The sequence below is a fragment of the Portunus trituberculatus genome, chromosome 12, assembly GCF_017591435.1.
Source record: "Portunus trituberculatus isolate SZX2019 chromosome 12, ASM1759143v1, whole genome shotgun sequence".
In the NCBI taxonomy this organism is placed as follows: domain Eukaryota; kingdom Metazoa; phylum Arthropoda; class Malacostraca; order Decapoda; family Portunidae; genus Portunus; species Portunus trituberculatus.
This window is the reverse complement of record NC_059266.1, coordinates 2550539-2575520: the sequence shown is the minus strand read 5'-3', so window position 1 is coordinate 2575520 and position 24982 is coordinate 2550539. Positions and strand designations below refer to the sequence as shown.

The window sequence follows — 24982 nt, the reverse complement described above, 5'->3', positions numbered from 1 at the left end:
TCTCTCTCTCTCTCTCTCTCTCTCTCTCTCTCTCTCTCTCTCTCTCTCTTAATTTTGTCTAAGTGACTTTTTGAGCATTTTTCAATCATTTTCCTGTTCTCGTTTTCGAAATTGTATCTTTCTGACGTTTTTTTTCAGTTTTCTTTTTTTCCAATTTATTCTATTTGATATTTTTTGGGGGAATTGAATTTTGTGTCCCTATTCTTTTTTTTTCTTACTTTTCATTCCTCTTTCCTCACTTTGTTCTTTGGTGAAAAAAACACTTTGATTTTGTTTTTTTTTTCTTTTTTTTCCAGGTATTTTTCTCTTCCTTTATTTCATCTTCCTCTTTTGCGCATCCTTTTTTTAGTCATGTTTCTTTTTTTTTTTTATCACCCGACAAAAAATAATAATCTCTCTTTCTCTTTCTCTCTCTTGTTCCCCTCTAACTTCATTTTTTCACTGATATTGCCTGATTTTTATTTTTCATTTAACATTTCTTTATGATGGCGTCAAAAATTTGCATTCTCTTTCCCTAAATATTTTTAAACTTCATTTTTTTCACCGATTTCACAGTTCTTAAAAAGGGTGAAAAAAAAAATTGGCTTCCCAAAATCCTTTCCAAAAATGTGTCCCTCCCGCGGCCCTTCACTTCAAGTCTGCCTTTGTGTCTGTTTTCCTTCCGTCACTACAAAGGGAAGGATGAAGGAAGGAAGGAAGTAAGGAAGGAAGGAAGGAAGGAAGGAAGGAAGGAAGGAAGGAGAGAGAATGTTTCCTACCTTAGTTCGTCTGTTCTTCCTCTGCCTTCCACCCCACTCTTAGTTCCTCTCTCTTCTCTTTCCTCTCCTCTCCTCTCTTGTCATCGTCCTACAGAGAGAGAGAGAGAGAAAAGAAAGAGATGTCTTGTCAGTTATTGTTTTATCCACTTTCTTTCTGCCTTGTCCTTTCATTTATTTTGTATCCTCTCTTTTCCTCTTCCCTTCTCTCTTCCCCTTCGCCTTATCAGTCCTCGCCCTCCTCTCAAATGTAAAATCTGTCAATGTTTTCTTTCTACGTTCTCTCTCTCTCTCTCTCTCTCTCTCTCTCTCTCTCTCTCTCTCTCTCTCTCTCTCTCTCTCTCTCTCTCTCTCTCTCTCTCTCTCTCTCTCTCTCTCTCTCTCTCTCTCTCTCTCTCTCCTCTCTCCTCCCTCCCTCCTCCTAATCCCCCACTCCTCCTCCTCCTCCTCCTACACCTCTTCCTCCTCCTCCTACTCCATTCTCTTCCTCCTCCTCCTCCTCCTCCTCGCGGGCACTCACTTCTCCATCAACACCTAATAACAACACGCACCTTCCTCTTTCCAACTACACTGATATATTTCTTCCTTGGTTCTCTCTCTCTCTCTCTCTCTCTCTCTCTCTCTCTCTCTCTCTCTCTCTCGTTTGTTGGTTGGTTTTCATTGACGTGTTGTTTTCTCTTCTGATATTTTCTTTTTTTTTCATTTGAGTTTTATTTCTAGATGTTAATAAGATACAGAAGATGAAGAATGTGTGATAAATTATAAAGAATGATTATATGATAGTTTTTTTTTTTTATACTGCACATATTTTATATTTAGCCACTGAGAGAGAGAGAGAGAGAGAGAGAGAGAGAGATTTTGTGTGTGTGTGTGTGTGTGTGTGTGTAATTTCACCACGGTCGTCTCCTGGTCACCCAGCCAGCCTTCCCCATTACGGAGCGAACTCAAGAGCTCATAGACCGATCTCCGGGTAGGACTGAGACCACAACACACTCCACACACCGGGAAAGCGAGGCCACAACCCCTCGAGTTACATCCCGTACCTACTTACTGCTAGGTGAACAGGGGCCACACATAAGAGGCTTGTCCATTTGCCTCGCCGCACCCGGGACTCGAACCTGAGCCTTTTCGGTTGTGAGCCGAGCGTGCTAACCACTGCACTACGCGGTGTGTGTGTGTGTGTGTGTGTGTGTGTGTGTGTGTGTGTGTGTGTGTGTGTGTGTGTGTGTTTGCTGCTAATTGGCCTTGTGTGACAGTTCCATTTTCTTTGTAGATGTGAAGGGAGACTAACATATACCAGGAATTCGCATTTTTGTTTCTTTTTATTACTTTTAGCGAGCTTGCATTCTTTTTTCTTATATTTCATTACGTTTCAGTTCATCATTTTTTTTACGTATTATCTATTTTTTTTTCTATATAAAATTCAAATATTTTTTCTTCTTGTTTTAATCAAATTGTTTTGACTTTTTATCCTGTCCTCTCTCTCTCTCTCTCTCTCTCTCTCTCTCTCTCTCTCTCTCTCTCTCTCTCTCTCTCTCTCTCTCTCTCTCTCTCTCTCTCTCTCTCTCTCTCTCTCTCTCTCTCTCTCTCTCTCTCTCTCTCTCTCTCTCTCTCTCTCTCTCTCTCTCTCTCTCTCTCTCTCTCTCTCTCTCTCTCTCTCTCTCTCTCTCTCTCTCTCTCTCTCTCTCTCTCTCTCTCTCTCTCTCACACACACACACACACACACACACACACACACACACACACACACACACACAGAGAGAGACACACAGACACAAACACAAACACACACACAAACACACACAATACCATCGAGAAACTCCAACCTTTTAGTTGATAAACAGAGTTCATAATATTAGAATTGATAATGTTTACTTAGTTTGCCCACAGTTCCGAAGAACTCTCTTCAGGTCATCAACTGTGGAATTCTTTACCAACTAAAATCAAAACAATGAATAGCCTGTCGCAATTTACAAGAGAATTAAAACATCTTTGAAAATTTTGTTGGAACAATTGTTTCATGAGCATTATTGTTGTGGGATTATATATATATATATATATATATATATATATATATATATATATATATATATATATATATATATATATATATATATATATATTATGATAGACAGACTACTTTGATACGCGGAGTAATATATTGTTCTGTGTATGATGAACTGTGACCGTGGGTAGAGTTACTTGTCCACCCCACGGGATGCCACGCGCCACATCTCAGTCGTTCCCAACACAGCTTCTGGAACAGACTCACGCTCTACCTGGCAATCCTCTTGCCTTTTCTCTTTGACTGGTTCTCCTGTCCTGCACAGCCAGTCTACCTCTACAGTCTGCTGTCTACAGTCACACTCCAGTGTCTAGACTGTAATTCTACATCATCACGCTTGCTACAAGCTTCATCTAACCGCTACCGACTAGAAGTCTCGCTCTGGCCACCGGCTACTTCTCAAGCCTCCACGGCTACTCGCTACCAAGTCTACCAAGCTTCAATACGCTTTGTATCTTACAATGAACACAGGGAAAGGCCCCGGTGTTTCTCTTCAACCACACTAGAACAATATACTCGTATATATATATATATATATATATATATATATATATATATATATATATATATATATATATATATATATATATATATATATATATAAATCGTATTTTGAAAAAAATAATTGTTTTGATGTTTATATGAAAAATGTTTGTAAATTGATTTTATTTCCCTCATATAATACGAATTTACGTTCTTTTTTTTTTTAATGCAAGTGTGAGTAGTATATTAGGTTAATGGTCAAGTAAGTGAGTAGGGATATTATTCGAAGCACTTCTGGATATGAATGACGTAATTTAAGTGATCATCTGTATAGAAATGAATTTATTGTGTATTTTTGCCTTTCATGTATCGCATCCACATCATAGTAAATAATAGAATTCTGTCTCTCAGGGAACTTCGGCTCGACAGACTGTGCCATTTCATGTATATAAATTTACTTTTGCTAATATTTATTTTTTCCTCTCATGACAATAAAATTTACTTTAATTTTGCTTTGAACACACACACACACACACACACACACACACACACACACACACACACACACACACACACACACACACACACACACACACACACACACATACTTAACATATTTTTCTTCCTGTTACCTTTTTTTCCGCTTCGTAGTTTGAGTCGTAGTGATGTAATGGTTCAAAGGGATTTCATGGCATAAGTCAACAACAACACACATTTTTAATCCTTTGCCATGTTGACAGAAAAATATAAGAATTATTTGCAGTGTTTTTGTCCACATATTTTTGTTTTATTTTCTTCAGATTTTTTTTTTTTTCTTTATTATTACATAGTCTCTCATATTTTTCCTTATATCATCATTTACTTACTAACATTTTTTTCCTTCTTTTCTCTCTCTTTCCTTTATCTTACCCCTACCCTTTCCTTTTCCTTCCCCTCCTCCTCCTCTTGTTTATTTTTCTTTTCTTCTTCTTCTTCTTCTTCTTCTTCTTGTTTTTGTTGTTGTTGTTCTTCTTGTTCTTGTTCTTCTTCTTGTTCTTGTTCTTGTTCTTCTTGTTCTTCTTCTTCTTGTTCTTCTTCTTCTTCTTCTTCTTCTTCTTCTTCTTCTTCTTCTTCTTCTTCTCTCTCCTCCATTACTTGTCTTTTCCTACTCTTCCTCCTCCTATATTCCCGTAAATGTTGCTCTTTCTCTCCTCCTCCTCCTCCTCCTCCTCCTCCTCCTCCTCCTCCTCCTCTTCTTCCTTTTCCTCCTCCTCCTCTTCCTTCTCTTCCTCCTCCTCCTCCTCTTCTCCTCCTCCTCCTTTACGGCGTCCTCCTTGTCCTTCTTCCATCAATTTCTCGCGAGCCAATTCCTCCTCTTCCTCTTCTTCGTCGTCCTTTTGTTTCTCCTCCTTCTCCTCTTCCTTCTGTTCATGCTCTTCCTTCTTATGTTCCTCCTCCTTCTTCTTTTCGTCATGTTCTTCCTTTTATTCATTTTCATCTTTGTCATGTCCGTTAATCCTTCTCCTCTTCCTGCCTCTTCCTATTCGTCTTCATTTTCTTCCTCTCCATCATCATCATCTTCATACACCTCATATTCCTTCTGTTTTTCCACTCATCCTCATATATTTGCCTTCTTCATTTTCCTCCTCCTCATGTTTGTCCTTCTCCTCGTTCTCCTAGTCCTTCTCCTCCTCCTCCTCCTCCTCCTCGTCCTTCTCCACCTCCCCCTCCGTTTACCGTCTCACCACGATCACTGAGCAGAAAATAGGCCGGTGCCCGTCCAGCCGTGTTCTGTTGATAGACGCTGTGGCGGAGGCGTGGGAACCAGGATTAAATTTTCGCCAGAGATTGAGACACAAACGATATTACCATTTTTTTTTTTTAAGCCGAAGGGGGTGTTCTCTCTCTCTCTCTCTCTCTCTCTCTCTCTCTCTCTCTCTCTCTCTCTCTCTCTCTCTCTCTCTCTCTCTCTCTCTCTCTCTCTCTCTCTCTCTCCTTTCTCTTATTTTGCTTCGGTAGTGTCTGGCATGATTTAATTAGACGAGGTAAACAAGATAAAACAAGGTTGTGTGTGTGTGTGTGTGTGTGTGTGTGTGTGTGTGTGTGTGTGTGTGGGTGTGCGTTTTGCTTCTGTTTTGAGCGTTTATTTCATCATGTCTTTTCTTCAATAATGAGTAATTGGAATCATATAAGCCTTTTATTTTGCCGTCATCTCACTATCAATATGTTAAATACAAATTAAAAATGTGTCTAGACATATTTTTTTTCTATTTTTGTGTTATTTATATATTTTTTTATATTATTTATTTATCTATTTCTTTTCTCTTATTAATCCTATTTGGGTATGTGTCTAGGGCTAAAATTCTTCGACTCTATCGGTAAGGAAGAATTATTTGTTGAACTTTGTATTATTCATATAAATGATATAATCAAACATTATTTATTATATTATATCGACATTATTTTTTTTTCTCGACATTGTTTTCCCTGCCATCATTGTCCTCCTTTTCCTCTTCTTCCTCCAACTATTCCTCCTCCTCCTCCTCCTCCTCCTCCTCTTCAAAATTACTAACCAAACACAGTCACACGTTCTTGCGTCATACCCTAATGCAGTCATCCACTTTGCCTACTTTACTTCGCCAATCTTATTTTCGTCATTTATTAGATAGACGAGTAAACTCCTCTTTGGTTTGAGTAACTCGCCCGCTCTGTCCACTCCGCCCTGCTCACTCTGCTGATGCGTGGCTCCGGTGTCTTTCCGAAAGCAGCTGCAATGGAATGTTTTGGGGTCTGGAAGAAAAGTTGGGGCAGTTTGTTACCTAAAACTGAAGAAAGATATGGTGGCTATGAAATTACGACGTGTTAATTTTGTCTTCGTCTTCGTGTGTGTGTGTGTGTGTGTGTGTGTGTGTGTGTGTGTGTGTGTTTGTGTTTGTGTGGGATGTCTCCATTACTTTCCGTGTCCTATTTCTAGTTTTGTTTACTTATTTTTAGTCCTAGTTCTTCTCTTTGGCTTTTTTTTTATTTTATAACATTTCGTATTGGGTTTTGTGTATCCGCTTTTACTCTCTTATGCAGTGCTGAAGTTGACATTAGGGTTTTTACTGCAATCTTTGGTAATGTTTTTTTTTTTTTTTTTTTTTTTTTTTTTTTTACGTTGATAGTGTTTGAAACTTGGGCATGTTGGGTTTCAAATATATAGTTTACATCATTTTCTACGTCCTTCATATTAGTATATACCGTTCACACATTTTTCCTCTCTCTCTCAAAACCTGGATGGTTGTGTCCTCGACAACGTTATCCTTGTAGATTGTGATTTGATTGGCTGCTGCTGCTGCTGCTGATGCTGCTGCTGCTCCTGTTGCTGCTGTTCGTGTACATTTGTTTTTATTTTCCTAACAAAAGTTTTTTTTTTTCTAGAATCATCCTTAACGACAGTTACTTTTAAAGGGAGAAATAGTAACTTTGGAATATTATTATTTTTTTTTTTAAAGTTCCTAACAGTATATATATTTTTGCACATTTATCGAGTAGAGCAATTTACAAATGACCACTTTTTTTTTCTTTTTTATTTTCTCCGCTGGTGGCAGTGTTGCAATTTGATTTAGTGTAGTTAGTGGAGCGTCCAGCGTCCGTGGCAGCCAATCAACGCCACTCTGTGTCCGCCAATCAGCGAGGCCATCAGTGCTGCGGCGCGTGATTGGTGGAAATGAGAGCAGACAGACCAATTGGGTAAAAGATCCACTCCTTCATTGAGACGAGTGAGCGGGGCGGTGTGTACTTTGAGGAGAAGGAAATATAAGAGGAAATAGAAAATAGGAGGAGAGGGGGAACGAGGAGGGCTAAAAGAGGAAGAGTAATATGATCAGGAGGAATAGGATTGAAAGGGAAAGCAGGAGAGAAATCGAAAAATAAAGATGACTATAAAATAACGGAATAAATGCAAGCTGAAAAAAGTTAAAAGAAGTGAAAAGAAAAAAAATGTATTTGTATGTAGAGGAAGAAAAGTGTAAGGCGAAAGATAAGAAGGGACACACGGAAGAAGAGAAGTAAGGAAATGAACAGTAATAAAAATGAGAGCGAGAGAATGATTCTACCAAACATTGGAGGAAAAAAGGCTTTATTTCTCATTTATTCTCTCAAAAAAAAAAGAAGGAAAGAAAGGAAAGAGAAAGATTCAATGTTTGTGGATGATTTTCCTCCAGAAATTGTAATATGATCAGAAGTTCTTAAAAAAAATTACCCCACATCTTCTGTTCCCTCTCTTCTTTCCTACCTTCGCCTTCCTCTCCTCTCCTCTCCGCTCCTCTCCTGCTCAAAGTCTCTATTCTTTTCCTGAACTATCTCCTCCCCAAACCTGTATCTCCTCTTCCTCCTCCTCCTCCTCCTCCTCCTCCTCCTCCTCCTCCTCCTCCTCCTCCTCCTCCTCTTCCTCTTCTTTTATCCTTCTCCTCCTCGTTTGTGAGTGCTTAGTGACATTTATTCTTTTTATCTTTCACTTTAAATAATCGGACCTTTATCCCCGAAACGCTTCCTTCCTATTTATAGAGACGGTTACCAACCCTCATTTGTTTCGGCTTATTTTCGGAGCCATTTTTTGTCGACCCCTTAGGCCGTTATGTCACATCCCTCCATTCCCCCTAGTCCTTTCTCTCCCTCTCTCCACCATTTTCTTACTCCCTCCCTCTCTCCACCCACCACCTTTTCCTTTTTCTCACTTTTCTCTAGGTCCCTCCCTCTTCTCTCTCTCCATTTTCTTCCTTCCTTATTTCATTCTCTAAAGCCTTTTTGAACGTTCGATTTGACTTCCCATCGTTTTCCATTTTCCTTCGTTATCTATAGTCTTTTTTTTCGATTTTTATCTCTATCTTATAATCTGCATTTTTGAGCATATCCTATCTCACCTTCTCTCCCTTTTTTGTCTTTCTTTTTTATCCTTTTCATCGCCGTGTGTGCTTCAGGCTCTCTTTCAACTCTCTCTCTCTCTCTCTCTCTCTCTCTCTCTCTCTCTCGCTCTCGCTCTAGTTCTCGCTCTACTTCAAACTTAGGAAAATTTTGATATACGGAAAATAAAAAAAAAAAATGTAAATGAAATGTCCAAATTCGGATCCTTTATGTTTTTTTTCTTAATTATTTTAGAAAGGCGTGGAAAAGCAAGTTAAGGATGGAGTGTGTGGCAAAAATAATTCCTTCAACGTCCTTAAAACTGGAGGGTCGGAAGGTTGCGGGCCGCCCTAAAGCCCTTAAAAGTTTATGGACGTTCATTCCGCCCTTCCCTGCGTGGCTCAAATATTAAATACCAAATCGTAATATATTTTTCTATCGACCGGTTTTGGCACATTTCGCGATCCCTACTCTGCTGCAGGCGCCATAACGCAGAGCAGGGGAGGAAGAGGAGTAAGAGGAGGAGGAGGTGGAGGAGGAGGAGGAGGAGGAGGAGGAGGAGGAGGAAGTAGGGGACATTGATGGCGATATAAGAGGGTGATTTTTTTTTCATTTCTTTATTGTTTTTTTTCCTGTTTTTGATCCTGGATATATTTGCTCTTTTAGTATTGTTTTTATTTGTTTTGTTTAATGCCACGGATTTTGTTTTATTTTCACAAGGATTATCATCTGTGTACCTTTCTCTTATCATTTGTTATTTTTACATTTTTTCGTATATTTATTTTCATTCTTTATTCTTGTTTTCCATTCCACATTCATTAACATATCAGTTTTTTTTTTTATTATAGGATGACAACATGTAGGATTGTCTTTCTTTTCATTTTTTAAGATCATACTGTATAATCTGCATCCTAGATATATTTGCTCTATGATATTTTTGTTATTCAGACCGACATTTTTTTTTTTTTTTTAAGCGTTCAACTAAACTAAGGATCGATCATTCTCTTCTAGTAAACCCAATGATGTTTTGAATATTTACGTTGCATCGATGCCTCTTTTATTTTGTACATTCTGCCTTCTTAATTTTTTCCCTTTTTATTTTTTTGTGTTATTAAATAATTCCATATCTAATGAGTATATTACGTGGCTCATTACTCTATGTTCTTCTTATCATTATGTCAAGTGGCTGGGTTTACTTTATACTTATTTTTTTTTTTTTTTTTTTCATCTTTTCAAATCTTCATTTTTCAATTAAGCTGATATATTTTATTGTATTTACTTACCTCATAATGTCTCTTACAATTCTGCGTCTTAATTCCGTCAAACTTTCTGCCTTGTGATATTTTCTCTGTTCGTATAAAGTTCCGCCCTCAGTCTATTATATATTTCTTTGTGTGTGTGTGTGTGTGTAAGGGCAAAGCTATATTCTCTTCTCTCATATCCATGCTTTATTTCCTACGCCACTGCTCTCTTTTCACACTTCCTCCTTTTTTTTTTATCTTTTTCTTCTTCTAAGTTCTTTTCCATTGCTTTATCTAGCCTCCATATTTTTTTTCTTGTTCAGCATCATTGTTTTCATCATAATCATTATCATCATCATCTTCTTCTTCTTTTCTTCTTATTTTTCTTCTTCTTCTTCTTTTTATTTATTTTTTTTTATCTTCCTCTCTTCTTCTTTCTCTGCTTCTTTATTTTCTTCTTTTTCTTTTTCTTTTCTTTTTTTTTCTTATTTTTCTTCTTCTTCTTCTTCTTCCTTCTCCTCCATCACCACATCAAGTATTATGAAACGTTATCGTGTTTCAAATGTTTCCACTTCACCACCACCACCACCTCCACCACGCCTCCCACAACACAAACATTTCTACCCTCCACTTGTATATCTACACTTGAACCTGTCCACCTTTCCAGCCTTCCCAACTCCTATCCTTATCTCCCCTTATCATTTCCTCCACTCACCTACCTCTCCACTTTCCTCCACACATACCTCACCCTCTCTCATATATCGCAAATAGCCTGCTGGGCTCCACGCATCCTCACATTCACACATCCACACATCCTTTCTCCACCAGCGTCCTACTTTCCACTTATCACCTCGCTCGCCATTTCTCCTTGCCACTCTACGAAGCGACAGAGAAACGCGGTGACCAGGGAGGGAGAGGCTGGTGGTGTTTGCCTTGTCAACGCGGCTGCCTGATAGCGACTGTCTCGGCCTGGGGTGGTCGTCGGTGAAGCTTATCAATCCCAGGCAAACATGTAGTGGAGGGTGACAGAAATGCTGCTGTGCTTACTTACTTACCTGTTTACTTTTGCAGGTTTGTTGGAGATAGGTGGGTTTGTTGGGGTTTTGGAATTGAATCGTATATATGGAAGACGTTTTTGTGTGTTTGTTCTTGTATTTCGTTGTGTGTGTGTGTGTGTGTGTGTGTGTGTGTGTGTGTGTGTGTGTGTGTGTGTGTGTTTGCGTTTATTGTCTATTTCTCTCTCTTGTTTTTTTCTTGTCGTTCGTCTCTTCTTTTTGTCTTTGTTTTCTTGTGTCTTTATATATATTTTTTTTTTCCCCGTTTATTCTCTCTCTCTCTCTCTCTCTCTCTCTCTCTCTCTCTCTCTCTCTCTCTCTCTCTCTCTCTCTCTCTCTCTCTCTCTCTCTCTCTCTCTCATTTGAGGTAGATTAACTAATTACCCAGAAGCTAATTGCACACACACAGTGAAGGTAATGGTGGATGCTGCTCTTGTTTACTTACTCATGTATTCAGGTAAGCAAGTGGAAGATAACGTGGTTTTTTTTTTCTATTTCTCTATTTTTTTTTTTATGCTCTCTTAATTTCGTTCTACATTTAATCTTTTTACAGCAATAAGCGACTTTCGGAAACAGTCGGAGCAAAAGATAAAATATATCCTGCATTAATGTATATATAGACAAAAACAGATGAGTTGTATTTCTTCCTGTTCTTTTTTTTTTTTCTTTCTTTAGAAGACTAAACTGAACAACATATTTTAGTGCAAAAAAAAAAAAGACTAAATGATCGTAAGGGTTTATACGAAAAAAAGGAATTTTAAGCACTGGAAGAGTTAAAGTAGAGTAAATGATTACCTAACTAAGTGCAAACATGTGGTGAAGGCTGCAGTGAATGCCCTCTGTTTGTTTACCTGCTTAAGTGACCAGCCATAGCATGAGTCAATACCATGGCATCGACCATTAGAATGCATGCATGCATACAGATGGTTAATACGTGTGTGTGTGTGTGTGTGTGTGTGTGTGTGTGTGTGTGTGTGTGTGTGTGTGTGTGTGTGTGTGTGTGTGTGTGTGTGTGTGTGTGTGTATGTGAGTGACTTCCCCAAGCAAATTCATTATTGACGGATGTATAAAACTTTTAGTTTAACCCTTTCGCTGTTTAAAATTATTTCCTTCTAACCCTTTCAATATCACGATACGTTTTCATATTCTTTCTGGTTTCTATTAGGTGATTTTATACAGCTTCTAAAAATCTTATTTAAGAATCAAAATAGTATAGACTGTGGCCATTAATCTTTTGATCTCCATAGAGCCTTCCTAACGTAAATAAAATCTTCTAATCATGCACAAAATTGTACGTAAAAAGGCGTCCCACTATTAAAGGAGTTTATTGACATATAAATTTGAAACTGTAAAATCATGAGTGTCTAAAGAGAAACTTGTGCAGAAGAGAATATTTGTCAAGCAGTGAAAAGATCAAATTATATCCAGGCCGTCTCCTCGCATGCTGTCAATGTGTGCTATAAATAGTTTGTCGTGAACAACCACTACACCAGTCTATCTAGCTACAATAGTCAAATAATTTTCAGAAAGTTAGAGGAATGTTTTGTGTGGTTCCATATATCAAGAGGTTTGTTTTCACTCAGGTTTTCATATTTCATTTTTTTTTTTTTTTTTTTTTGGGGGTGGGTATTTTTGTGAGCTGATTTCCACGAGACACATGAATGAAAAGTAGAATGTGATATTATATAAGGGTATAAAATATTCAATTCTATGTATTTTCCTGCTGAAAAGTCTCTCTCTCTCTCTCTCTCTCTCTCTCTCTCTCTCTCTCTCTCTCTCTCTCTCTCTCTCTCTCTCTCTCTCTCTCTCTCTCTCTCTCTCTCTCTCTCTCTCTCTCTCTCTCTCTCTCTCTCTCTCTCTCTCTCTCTCTCTCTCTCTCTCTCTCTCTCTCTCTCTCTCTCTCTCTCTCTCTCTCTCTCTCTCTCTCTCTCTCTCTCTCTCTCTCTTGTATAGGTTTCATTAAAAATACAATCGGTGAGTCCTACGCATTACATCTTCCAGAAATGGTTAATGCAAGCTGATTTTCCTCTTCATTAATTCAAAGCCATTTTTCCCCGCCCCTCCTCTCCCTTTCATTCGTGTCCCGAGAAGCCTTCATTTCCCCATTTGAGCCTCATCATTTCCTTAAAAAGACAGTTCCTTAATAAGCCATAGCCGGTTTTCCTTTGGCCTAAACGCACCACGAAAAAAGGTGAGGTCGTAACTGTCTAGCTCTCTATATCTTTCCTCGTCCTTCCTCCCCCTCTCTATTACCCTTTGTCACGTTGTATCACTTGCTGCAAAGATTATATAGAAGCTTCGAGTCTTTATGAGGGAGTTACGATCTTCTCGAGAAAGTTACGATATTGTCTCACAGAAATAGAGTCGCTGGTGCCTGAAGGAGTTTACAGAGTCCTTATTCCCTCTGATTCTTCTCCACTCATCTCTTTCTTCTATATTCTTACTTGTTATGTCTCTCTGTCAGTTTCTTTGTCTCTCTGCCAGTGTCTTTGTCTTTTTCTCTCTCTCTCTCTCTCTCTCTCTCTCTCTCTCTCTCTCTCTCTCTCTCTCTCTCTCTCTCTCTCTCTCTCTCTCTCTCTCTCTCTCTCTCTCTCTCTATCTATCTATCTTCTCTCTCTTTCCTTTATTTCTTTATTTTTCTTTCTATTTCCTTCTTTTATATTTACTTCTTGTGGTATTGTGTTTCTTCGTTTCTTTTTTTTTATTTCTTCTGTCTTCGTTCTTTTCTTCTTTTTTTTCATTTCTAATTCTTTTCTTCTTCTTCTTCCATGTAAACTTTCTTCGTACTCACAAAAAAAGTTAAAAGATGAATTTCTTTTTAATATTTTCTCTCTCCCCTATACAAGTTCTCCTTTTCCTCTCCTTTTCTTTCTCGTTCCCCTTTCTTTAAACTTTTTTTCTTTTTTTTTCTCTATTGCTTTTGAATTCTCTGCAATCCTGGCAACAAACTCCTTCGTCTCCTCCTTCTCCTCTCCTCCTCCTCGTCCTCCTCCTCCTTCTTCTCCTCCTCCTCCTCCTCCTCCTCCTCCTCCTCCTCCTCCTCCTCCTCCTCCTCCTCCTCCTCCTCCTCCTCTTGTTCCTCTTCCTCATTCTTTTTCCTCCTGTTCTTCCTTATCCTCTTTTACTTTTTTTTCTTTATCTGTTTTTTTTTTTCCTTTTCTTACTCTAGTCTTCCCATTTACATTTTCCGTATGGTTACTTTCTTCTTACTCTCCTTTTCATTATCCTGTTCGTCGTCTTCCTACTGCTCTTTCTTATCCTTCTCCTTCCTCCTATTTTTCTTTATATTTTCCTTTTCTTACTTTAGTTTGCGTTTTCCCTGCAGCTACTTTCTACCCACGCATTTCTTCCTACTCCTTTGCCTCCTCCTCCTCCTCCTCCTCCTCCTGTAGTGTAAGAATTTTTATGGCAATTTCGAGAGGATGTCAGGCGGAAATCTTGGTCGAAGGCTCTCTAGGCCTCGGGACGTGAGGGAGACGCAAGGTGAATGAGAATGAGAACATTAAGAGTATGGGATCCGATCTGCTTCACACGTAGGGCGTCTCTGGCTGGCCTATCAGGATGCTGGGCAGGGAAGGAGCTACGATGGATTGGCTGCTCGTTATTAAGTATTTTGTACAACTTCTTTTTTTTGTTATTTCCACCATTTGATTCATTCCTAATGTTTTTAATTGTGTTTTTTTGTTGGGTCTTTGTTAATTCGTATTTTCTATCATTAGATTATATATATATATATATATATATATATATATATATATATATATATATATATATATATATATATATATATATATATATATATATATATATATATATATATATATTTTCTGATATATATATATTTTATATGTAGTACTATTTTTCGAGACTTTTGTTATTTTCTACAACTCTCCGTCTTTTTATTTTTCATGTTATGTAATCCTTTTCTTGAAAACATTTATCTTTTTATGCCTTAGTGTTATTTTCACTATTCTAGTTTCACTATTCTATTTATTTAATTTCTCTGTATTAATTATTTTTTTCATATCTATTATATATTTTTTTTCCTACTGTAGATTTTATTAAGTATTTCCCTTAATTCTTATTTCTTGCATTTTATTTTATGTCTCATGTTCAGTGGTCTTCTCTTCTATGCATACGATAGGATATGCAAAGGAAGGAAGGAAGAAAGGGAAAGGAGGAATGAAGGAGAGAAGAAGGAAGCAAGGAAGGAAGGAAAGCTCGTGTTCTCAGTGCGACAAAATCTTGCTTATTCGGGGAATTCAGAAAGATTGTTCGGAATCTTGTGAAAATATTGTTGGTATTACTTCCTTCTTATTCTTCCTCTTTTAATCTTTAGGTTGTATTGTTACTAGCAGCAAATATTTAGTGCACGGACAGACGCAAAGAAATGGATAAAGAGAAAAAAATCCATATAGTGAACAACATAACAAAATAAAGAAAATAATAATAATATAAAACAGGCAGATAAACAGACAGACACACAGACAGACAGACATAGAACATAGACAGAGAGTGAAATTATACAACCTGACTCAAATACAGACAAGCAGACAAACAAACTTCCACATACATATAAAAAGCAAACAAAGACACAGACAAACACACAGTAAAACAGACAGATAGGTAAAGAAAAACACACAGACGATCACAGACAAGCATATAGACACAGACAGAAGCAAGGTTAAAGAAACAAAAACATAAGCAAATTCACAAATGGAAATACAAATAGACATACAAACAGACCGACACAGAAACCACGAAAGAGCTTCCCCATCTCAGCTGTATCCTCACCATACCCTGTGAGACGCAGCGCCACGTCATATTTCACCTCCGCCTCGCTTGTTCTCCTTACCAGTAAAACGCAAAGGAATATTCGATGTCCAGGGAAATCAGAGCATGTCCTCGTCCCTCGTAAAGTACTCCCCTCTCCCCTCTCGCACTCTCACACTCTCCCAGCCCAGTAAGAGGCGGCTGCTGTGAGGGGCTTCCATGTGTTGAGTCTCCAGTGCACCATACATCAAGTTACAATTTCTGATTCTGGCGTAAAGCACTGCAGGTCTTGTCATCTTCCTTCGTGTTTCCCTTCCGCTCTTGTCTTCTGTAGTTTGTGTTTTGGTGCTTGTGGTGGTGGAGGGTTAAAGTGTGTGTGTGTGTGTGTGTGTGTGTGTGTGTGTGTGTGTGTGTGTGTGTGTGTGTGTGTGTGTGGAATGGTTTCACCTTTCTACTGATATTGTGTCGTCGTTGTTGTTGTTGTTGTTTTTGTTGTTGTTGTTGTTTTAGGTTTAATTATCATCAGCTTCTTTTAATTTGCACTTTTTTTCGTATTGTTTTATTTAAATTTTACTTATTTTATTATTTTTTTTGGGGGGGTTCTTGACACTTAACATATTGCAGTGTTTCAATATTAGATAAGGAATAGCCAACTTAAAAATCAAGAGCGTCATAATTTCTTCTTCGAAACACTTTTATTTAATTTCTTATTTATTCATTTATTATATTTTCTAAAGAGCAAGGACAGATAACCCAATACTTGTGAAATCGTTTATTGAAGAGAGAGAGAGAGAGAGAGAGAGAGAGAGAGAGAGAGAGAGACTTTCAGCATGTTCAAGTTAGTTAAGATATATATAGTTTATTTCTCAAAAGATGTTCTGAAGTTTCTCTCTCTCTCTCTCTCTCTCTCTCTCTCTCTCTCTCTCTCTCTCTCTCTCTCTCTCTCTCTCTCTCTCTCTCTCACACTCTCACACACACACACACACACACACACACACACACACACACACACACACACACACACACACACCACTGCAGCAGAGGTGGGCCGCCAGACACCTGCTGCAGTACGCGGTTTAGAAGTTCCCCACTGTTCACTTTTGACAGCTGGAAGGCCGCCTTGGCAGCAGCTGGGAGGCGCCGGCTGCCCACGCGCCAAACTACGGCAGTGAAGGTGTCCATGGCGCCGCCGGGAAAATAATAGCAGCACTTGAGGCGGTAAAACACAGAGCACGTTCCTCGTCTATCCTATCGGACACTTGCGCGCGCACACACACACACACACACACACACACACACACACACACACACACACACACACACACACACACACACACACACACACGGTATATTTTAAACGTGTGGTTGTGTGTGAATTGTAATTTAGAGAGAGAGAGAGAGAGAGAGAGAGAGAGAGAGAGAGAGAGAGAGAGAGAGAGAGAGAGAGAGTTAAATGTTGCTCGTTGTTTGCTCACCCAGCCGCCAGACACACTCATATTGCTACGTTAGACTCGCGCAAAATAAAAAGGTAAAAAAAAAAAAAAGGATGTAAAAGAAAAAAAAAACATGGTTGCAACGAGTACAATTCCTGTCTCGTCTACTATTTCCATTTTTATTTCTTTTCCTTTTTTTTTTTGTGAAGTACTTATAGTATTTTGGCTTTGCGTTTTTTTTTTTTTTTTTTTTTTTTTTTTTCGTTGCATCCTCAGACAACATTCCCAGGCCACTATTCTTGAATCTCAAAATGAAGACTAACTTTTCCACCGTCCATAAAACCTCGGCGCCGGCTTCTCTCTCTCTCTCTCTCTCTCTCTCTCTCTCTCTCTCTCTCTCTCTCTCTCTCTCTCTCTCTCTCTCTCTCTCTCTCTCTCTCTCTCTCTCTCTCTCTCTCTCTCTTTTTTTTTTTATTTAACAAAACTTAATACAAAGGAACATGTACCCAAAGGCGCACTGTCGTGTGCTACCTATTCTAAGGGTACTACAATCTATTTCTCTACAATATTTACAAGACTTAAAAATAGATAATATACAAGATGGTCAGCATGTAAATGGAGCACTATTCGTTTCACTTCACTAGCACTATTCACGCACTGCACTACACTGAGTGTCACGTCACAAAGAGTGTCAGAGGAGTTGGCAGTGTCTGTCTCCACTTATGTGCCATCAGTTTGACACTGTGAGTGTTCATCTCCTGGACGTGAGGCACCGCGGCCGTGAACAAGTTCCACATCCTGGAGACGCGTCCTGCGAAGGTGCGTTGATGCTGACACCCGTGGGATCGCGGCACCTCTACGGCGTCACCACCATTGAGCACCGTTCTCGTGCTCCGTGCGGTGACTCTTAGAGGATGACGCAGCCCTGCCAGATGTGGCACTCTTTGCACCTGTGCCTTATGGAACACTACGATCGCCGCCACGTCTCTGCGGTGTTCCAGTGAATCAAGGGGACGCTCAGGCTCTGGGTGAGGTGGTAGTGCAGCATCTACTAGCCGTATGGCGCGGCGTTGGATGCTGTCCAGTCTCCTTCTGTGTGTGGCGGCACAGGACATCCAGGAGAGAGCTGCGTATTCAAGGTGGGGCCGCACCTGTGCCTTGTACAGCAGCAGTCTCCCCTTCCTGTCGAGGAAACTGGCGATCCTTCTGAGAGCGGAGATCCTGTGAGAGGCTTTCTTGGCAATGGTTTTGACATGCCTGTCAAACCTCAGCCCTCGATCCACCTCCACTCCAAGTATCTTGACGTCATCTTGGAGTGGGAGAGCAGCAGCGCCAAAGACAACTTTCCTGCCATTGCTGCCATGGCGGCTGGGGACCGAGAGACAACCATTGCTTGTGTCTTCTCCGGCGCGAATGTCACTTGCCAGCGAGCACCCCACTCCTTTATCACTCGTAGCTGCTGATTGATGGCCTCAGCAGCCCGCCCACTGTCCTGGCGTGGATAGGTATAGGAGAGGGTGCAGTCATCAGCATAGGCCATGACTCCTGGCAGTAGCTGGAGAAGATCATCCACGTAGATATTCCACAGGAGTGGGCCAAGAATTGAACCCTGTGGCACTGATGCCTCCACAGGCAGGGACTCAGATGTTTGCCCGTTGACAACCACCTTGAGGCTTCTGTCCTGCAGGTAATTTCCCAAGAGTCGTAGCAAGCCACCCTGGATGCCTTTAGCACGAAGCTTTTCTAGTAATCCGTTGTGCCATACTTTATCAAAAGCTCCTGCTATGTCCAAAGCAACCACTCTCTCTCTCTCTCTCTCTCTCTCTCTCTCTCTCTCTCTCTCTCTCTCTCTCTCTCTCTCTCTCTCTCTCTCTCTCTCTCTCTCTGCAATGAATGGATGAAGTAAACGTGTGTGAATGACTGTAATACAACATTCACTTTCATAATTTGCATATTTGTCGGCCAGTAAGTCATCTCCCTTTTGTCTCACCATTCCAAAGGCTCTCACAGGACCCCCACAGCCTCTCCCCAGCCTCTCCCAGCCTCTCTTAGCATCCCCAAATCTTCCTCAGCCTCTCCAACCTGCCCCCAGTCTCTTCCAAGCCTTTCCCAGTATCCCGTCAGCCTCTCCCAGCATTCCCCAGCCTCTCTCAATCTCTCCTCGCATCCCCTCAGTCTCTCCCAGCATTCCCGGCCTCTCCCAGCCGTTTCCAGCCTCCTACAACATCTCCCAGCATTCACCAGTCTCCCCTAGTGTCTCCCAGCCTCTCCCAGCCTCTCCCTTAAGGACATATCTCTTATTCCTAGTATTTCGCAGTCGCTTACTACTTTCCCTGGAGTCCACGAGTCTGCACGCTCCTCGAAGACATGTGTAAGAAATTCTCTCTCTCTCTCTCTCTCTCTCTCTCTCTCTCTCTCTCTCTCTCTCTCTCTCTCTCTCTCTCTCTCTCTCTCTCTGTAATTTTCTCCTTTAAAGAAGTTAGATTCGGTAAACTTCTGGAGTCTGCGGGAGGACTGGAGCGTGGTTGAGCCTTGCCTGTGGGTCTTGTGGCTCCAATGCTCCTCCTCCTCCTCCTCCTCCTCCTCCTCCTCCTCCTCCTCCTCCTCCTCCTCCTCCTCCTCCTCCTCCTCCTCCTCCTCCTCCTCCTCCTCCTCCTCCTCCTCCTCCTCCTCTAGGCATTTTACGGCACCACGCCTTAAGGCCAAACTGTTCGCCTTTTGTCCTGAACGAGAAGAAATGTATCCAATTTCTTTTTTTTCTTAACGACCGTGGAGTTTTGCTGTCTTTTTATTTACTCCTAGTTTGACGTATGTGTTTATGTATATCTGTGTGTGTGTGTGTGTGTGTGTGTGTGTGTGTGTGTTTAGTTTATTTACGTTGACTATCTTATTTACATTTTTTTTTCTTTTTATCTTTTGGTTTCATATTTCGTCCCTTTTAATGTGTTATGTTTTCTTAAAGGTCATAATTTTCTTCTCATTTCCTTCTTACTGTTTATTCATTTTTTTCATTGTCTTTTTTTTCACTGTCTTTTATATTTTAACATTTTCCACACATCGTTGACGTGTTTTTTATTTTTTTTTTCTAACTTAACCGAGAACATGCATTTCATTTTTATTATGTCATTTACTTCAATTGTATCACGTAGTCTGTGTGTGTGTGTGTGTGTGTGTGTGTGTGTGTGTGTGTGTGTGTGTGTGCAGTGAGATGCAGGTCAAGAAGGGAAGAGGGTGAAAGTGGGAGGGATGGGAAAGTGAGAGGGAGAGGGAGAGAGAGAGGGTGTGTGAGGGCAGAAGGCAGGATGAGGAGGTGCCCGTCACGCTTAACTAGTTGTGCTGAGCGTTGTGCGAGTGGACTACCCAATGAGAGAGAGAGAGAGAGAGAGAGAGAGAGAGAGAGAGAGAGAGAGATGGGGGGCTTAGAAGCGTTCAAGACAAACGTTTAAGCGAACTTGCCCAGGTTTTAATTTGTTTTTTCTTTTATTTTTTGTTATTTTTCCTAGCCTACATTTTTGTTTATTTTTTTATTCTCTCTTATATATTTCACATAATTTGTTTGTCTTCCTTTTCGTCATTTTTTTCTTCTTTATCTTGTTTTCTTTTTTTTTCTATTTCTTCATATATTCTTATCTAATTTGTTTTTGAATTTTTGTTTTAATTTTTCGTTTATGTATATTTCTTTGTCCCATTTTTCCTGTACCACTTAATTTCATCATGACAGATGGCTGTTAAAAAGACACACACACACACACACACACACACACACACACACACACACACACACACACACACACACACACACACACAAACACAAACACACACAATAATTGCTGTACTGATCAATTAGTCTTACTGATTAGCAGACTGATAGTAATTATGGAACAATATTGATGACTTCTTCCTGGAAATCAGTGTTCCTCCTTTGTCCGTTTCCCTGTGACAGGTAATCCCTTAGTGCCTGAATATGTTAGACTACGGAATGATAAAGAGGAGGAGGAAGAGGAGGTTAAAGAGAAGTTACAGGAAGAATAGACAGTTTATTTGGGGGTATACAACACGTGTACATTTTAAACTATTAGTAAACTGGACGTAAGAATGGAAAATATGATATAGTAAAACTTCTCCTGGTCTGTATTTCTTTCCACGAATGGTCTGATAGAAGAGAGTACCATGTGCCTTATAGAAAGCGAAGTGAGAAAGAGATGGAAAAAGAAGGCATATATAAAAGGAGGTGGAGGAAGAGAAGAAATAAAACAGGTTGAAGTGCAATGTAAATAAATGAAAATTGAAAATAAGGAAACTAAGGGAACATGAAGCATCATGTTTAGCATCAGTACTGAAAAAAAATGAAAATAAAAATATTTAAATACAAAAGCATAATAGAAACAACAATGAGAGAGAGAGAGAGAGAGAGAGAGAGAGAGAGAGAGAGAGAGAGAGAGAGAGAGAGATAATAACACATAATGTACCCTTCGTCCTCATTCGCCCTAAGAATTTTGGAGTTAAGGTACGTGCAGATGGAGTCAGATTAAAGAGGAGCGCGAGGTGTGAGGCGCCCGCATGGTCAGTATTCATCGCCAGGCAACAATGTCAGGAGTAAATGTGAGCGAGGCAAGTGTTATCAGGGGAAGGTGAGTGAATAGCGAGGCGAGGAACGACGCGGCTGAAAGTGAGTTCAGTGAGAGAGAAACGAAATTACCATGAGAGAGAGAGAGAGAGAGAGAGAGAGAGAGAGAGAGAGAGAGAGAGAGAGAGAGAATAGTGAAAGGAAGGTGAGCAATGACAAAGAGGAAGAGAGGATATACTCGTCTCTAGAACTACACAAACAAGTGATAATATTAAATATAATAGTAATAATAAGATTGCATGATAATAGTAATAATAATGATAATAGTAATTGTAATTGTAATAATAACAATAAAGATGATAATGATAATAATAATAATAATAATAATAATAATGATAATGATATTAATAAAAATAAAATAATAATAATAAAGATAATAAAGATAAATTGGAATTGCTAATAATATGGAAAGGAAAAGATTTTTTAATACAGTGAGGGTGTGTTTGGAGGCGGTGACAACACGAGGGGAAGAGAGATAGGAAAAAACAATCAAACAAATCTAAATAAAACCTCACCAATGCAAAGAAAATGTGCTGTAATATGTATTCTAGTATCCATGTAAAGAAATCGAGTCACAGATAAACGAAAAAATAAAAGCGGCAGTCTGACAAACTTAGCACTCTAATGAAAAGAAGTTTTTTATAACAGCAATTACGAAATTTAAAAAAGTGGATGAAAGCGGTGCGATAATTATGGAATGAATTGAATTAAAGAAACACAGCAGGAAGAAAAATGATGAATAGAAAAAATACATTCAGTTAAGTAAGACCATGAACGATATGAAGATATAAAAGAGGACAGGTGTGTGTGTGTGTGTGTGTGTGTGTGTGTGTGTGTGTGTGTGTGTGTGTGTGTGTGTGTGTGTGTGTGTGTGTGTGTTTGTGGGAGAGGGATAGATCTAGTTATATACTTATTTAATTTTGAGCTTGAATTCAATAATTTAGCTATAGCAGAGAGAGAGAGAGAGAGAGAGAGAGAGAGAGAGAGAGAGAGAGAGAGAGAGAGAGAGAGAGAGAGAGAGATTAAGAAAACAACTTTTAAAAATCGCTGACTTATTCCATAAATTTATTCATCTTTCTGTGATTTTACCTATTAATTTGTCCATTAGGTTATGCTTCCAAGTACTTTGCAAATCACTCACTAGTCACTGACCCGCCTAAACAGACGTCAATTATCACCCAAAGACAATCCGGCAATGCTGTAACCATTCTTTCTCACTTAACAATCATAACTGTTTTTTTTTTTTTTTTTTTTTTCAGACCAAAATAATCAGAATTTTTCCTTTTCTTCTCTGTTGATAATTAGACATCTATCTGACCATTGCTGCTTCATTGAGACTTAAATAATATCGTTAGATTTTTCCTTGTAATTCCACATTTCATACCCAACCACACACACACACACACACACACACACACACACACACACACACACACACACACACACACACACACACACACACACACACACACACACACACACACACACACACACACACACACACACACACCTACTGAAACCTTGAGATGTCACCCAACCACACAGCCATCTACTGCCACCTAACTAGTGAAGGTAAACATGTAATATTATCCACACTTAAGGCGAGAGTTACGTATACCCTCTTTGATCTACCTGTCTCGGTTATGTCCCCGGGCGCAAGGTTATCCATAATAAGGTGTTGTGGTGTGCAGGTGAGCTCCTTTGGTTCACTCTAATTGGTTACTTGATACGCTACCTGCCTTATTTTCTTTCTTGTATTATTCTCTCTCTCTCTCTCTCTCTCTCTCTCTCTCTCTCTCTCTCTCTCTCTCTCTCTCTCTCTCTCTCTCTCTCTCTCTCTCTCTCTCTCTCTAGAAATCTGTGTGTGTGTGTGTGTGTAAGATAGATAGAGAGAGAGAGAGAGAGAGAGAGAGAGAGAGAGAGAGAGAGAGAGAGAGAGAGAGAATTTGAGTCTCTGAAATGGCCCTACATTCTCATTCAAAATCAGTTTTTGAACGTAGAAAAAGTAACATAAAACAATAAGGAAAGAAATGAAATCACACCGAACCTTCTGCATTATCATCAAACTCACTATGACCTTCGAAAATCACTAAACAATTTAATATCATTGGAATATTGATGCTTTGGTCGTACGTAACATTTTTTTTTGGTCCAATAATTTCAAAACACTCAGTCCAGTTATATAAACGTTTTGTGTTCCCACCACTACTATTTTGAAAGGCCTCAGTGATAATAAGCTTGATTCATGAGAGCCTCTCCCTTTTTAATAACATATAAATCACGTTAATTTGTCACTGAAACCATGAAAAACATCCCTTAATAAAAAGTGTGTAGATTCAAACAGGGCTTTTTGAAATCGGTACGGTAACGACACAGAAGCTCTTCAGAATATGGTCCTTAGGTTGCTTTGTGGATGAGAATACCCCGTCCATCTCCCACTCATTTCAGTGAGATCCAAATCCTTGACCTGGAGCTTTTGTTGAGGGTTTTTACATTCAGACTATATCCTGTTTCAAGGAAGAAGCCCTCCATCAGTGAACTTTTCTTTCTGCAATACTGGGAGGAAGGCGTGTTCCATATGGGGAGAGAGAGAGAGAGAGAGAGAGAGAGAGAGAGAGAGAGAGAGAGAGAGAGAGAGAGACGCTGGAGAACAAGGAAGAGAATAGGAGTGATAGATTTAAGATTATAAAGGAATCATTTATTTTTTTCTTCAGTTTGCCCTTGTAGAGAGAGAGAGAGAGAGAGAGAGAGAGAGAGAGAGAGAGAGAGAGAAAGTTTCGCTAATATTTTAGTATATAAATAAAAGTACATTCTCCACTTGAATTTCATTAAAATCATGCATATTAAATATTAAATTCACATCTTATGAAGGGTGCAAGTTTATGGATGCAAATGTTTATGGTCTCATTTTCTCTAACGAAATGGGAAACTAATGTAATTTTCATGTTGTTTTCTTACTTTTTTTTTTTTTATCACGTTTGTTTCATTGTTTCAGCCGTGCGTCCCTATATATTCATACTTTGTCAATATCCCTCTTCTCTCTCTCTCTCTCTCTCTCTCTCTCTCTCTCTCTCTCTCTCTCTCTCTCTCTCTCTCTCTCTCTCTCTCTCTCTCTGTTATGAAACTTTATGTATTCTTACGTCTTGCACTTTTCTTAACTGCCTCGCATCCTCCTCCTCCTCCTCCTCCTCCTCCTCCTCCTCCTCCTCCTCCTCCTCCCATAATGCATCAGTTCCTACATAACGACGCAGTTTACCCCCAGCAATATAGTCAGTAAGGAGGGTGTTATGGGCCTCTAGTTTTAAAGGGATGCTGATATTATGAAAATTTATATCATGAGAAACTGAGAGTGGCTTTCTACCGTTGTGGCCTCAACTGTATTAGCGGTGGCGGGCGTGACGTGAGTGAAGGCACGATATGGTACGGGAGTTTTCTGTGGGAGGCGCTGACACGAGGCTGTGGTTCACGGGCTCTGTAATCATGTTGTTGGTGCTTTTGGAGCTTTAAGACAAGACTAGGCAGATTTATGGATGCTGATGGAATTAGTTGGCTATTTTCATACAGGGACTGCCACGTGTAGGTCTGAAAGCCTCTTGCAGCTTCCCTCTTTTCCGTATGTCCTTATGTTGTGTTTATGTAATGAATGCAAGTATTGATATGTAGCTTTCACTTTTGTTATTATTGTTT

At 39.5% G+C, this 24982-nt stretch overlaps 1 protein-coding gene across 4 annotated transcripts in view; it reads left to right on the top strand.

Annotated features, from left to right (window-relative positions):
- The window catches only part of LOC123502760 (glutamate receptor 1-like), an 815513-nt gene that overhangs the window by 442115 nt on the left and 348416 nt on the right, over nucleotides 1-24982 (top strand). The window lies entirely within an intron of this gene.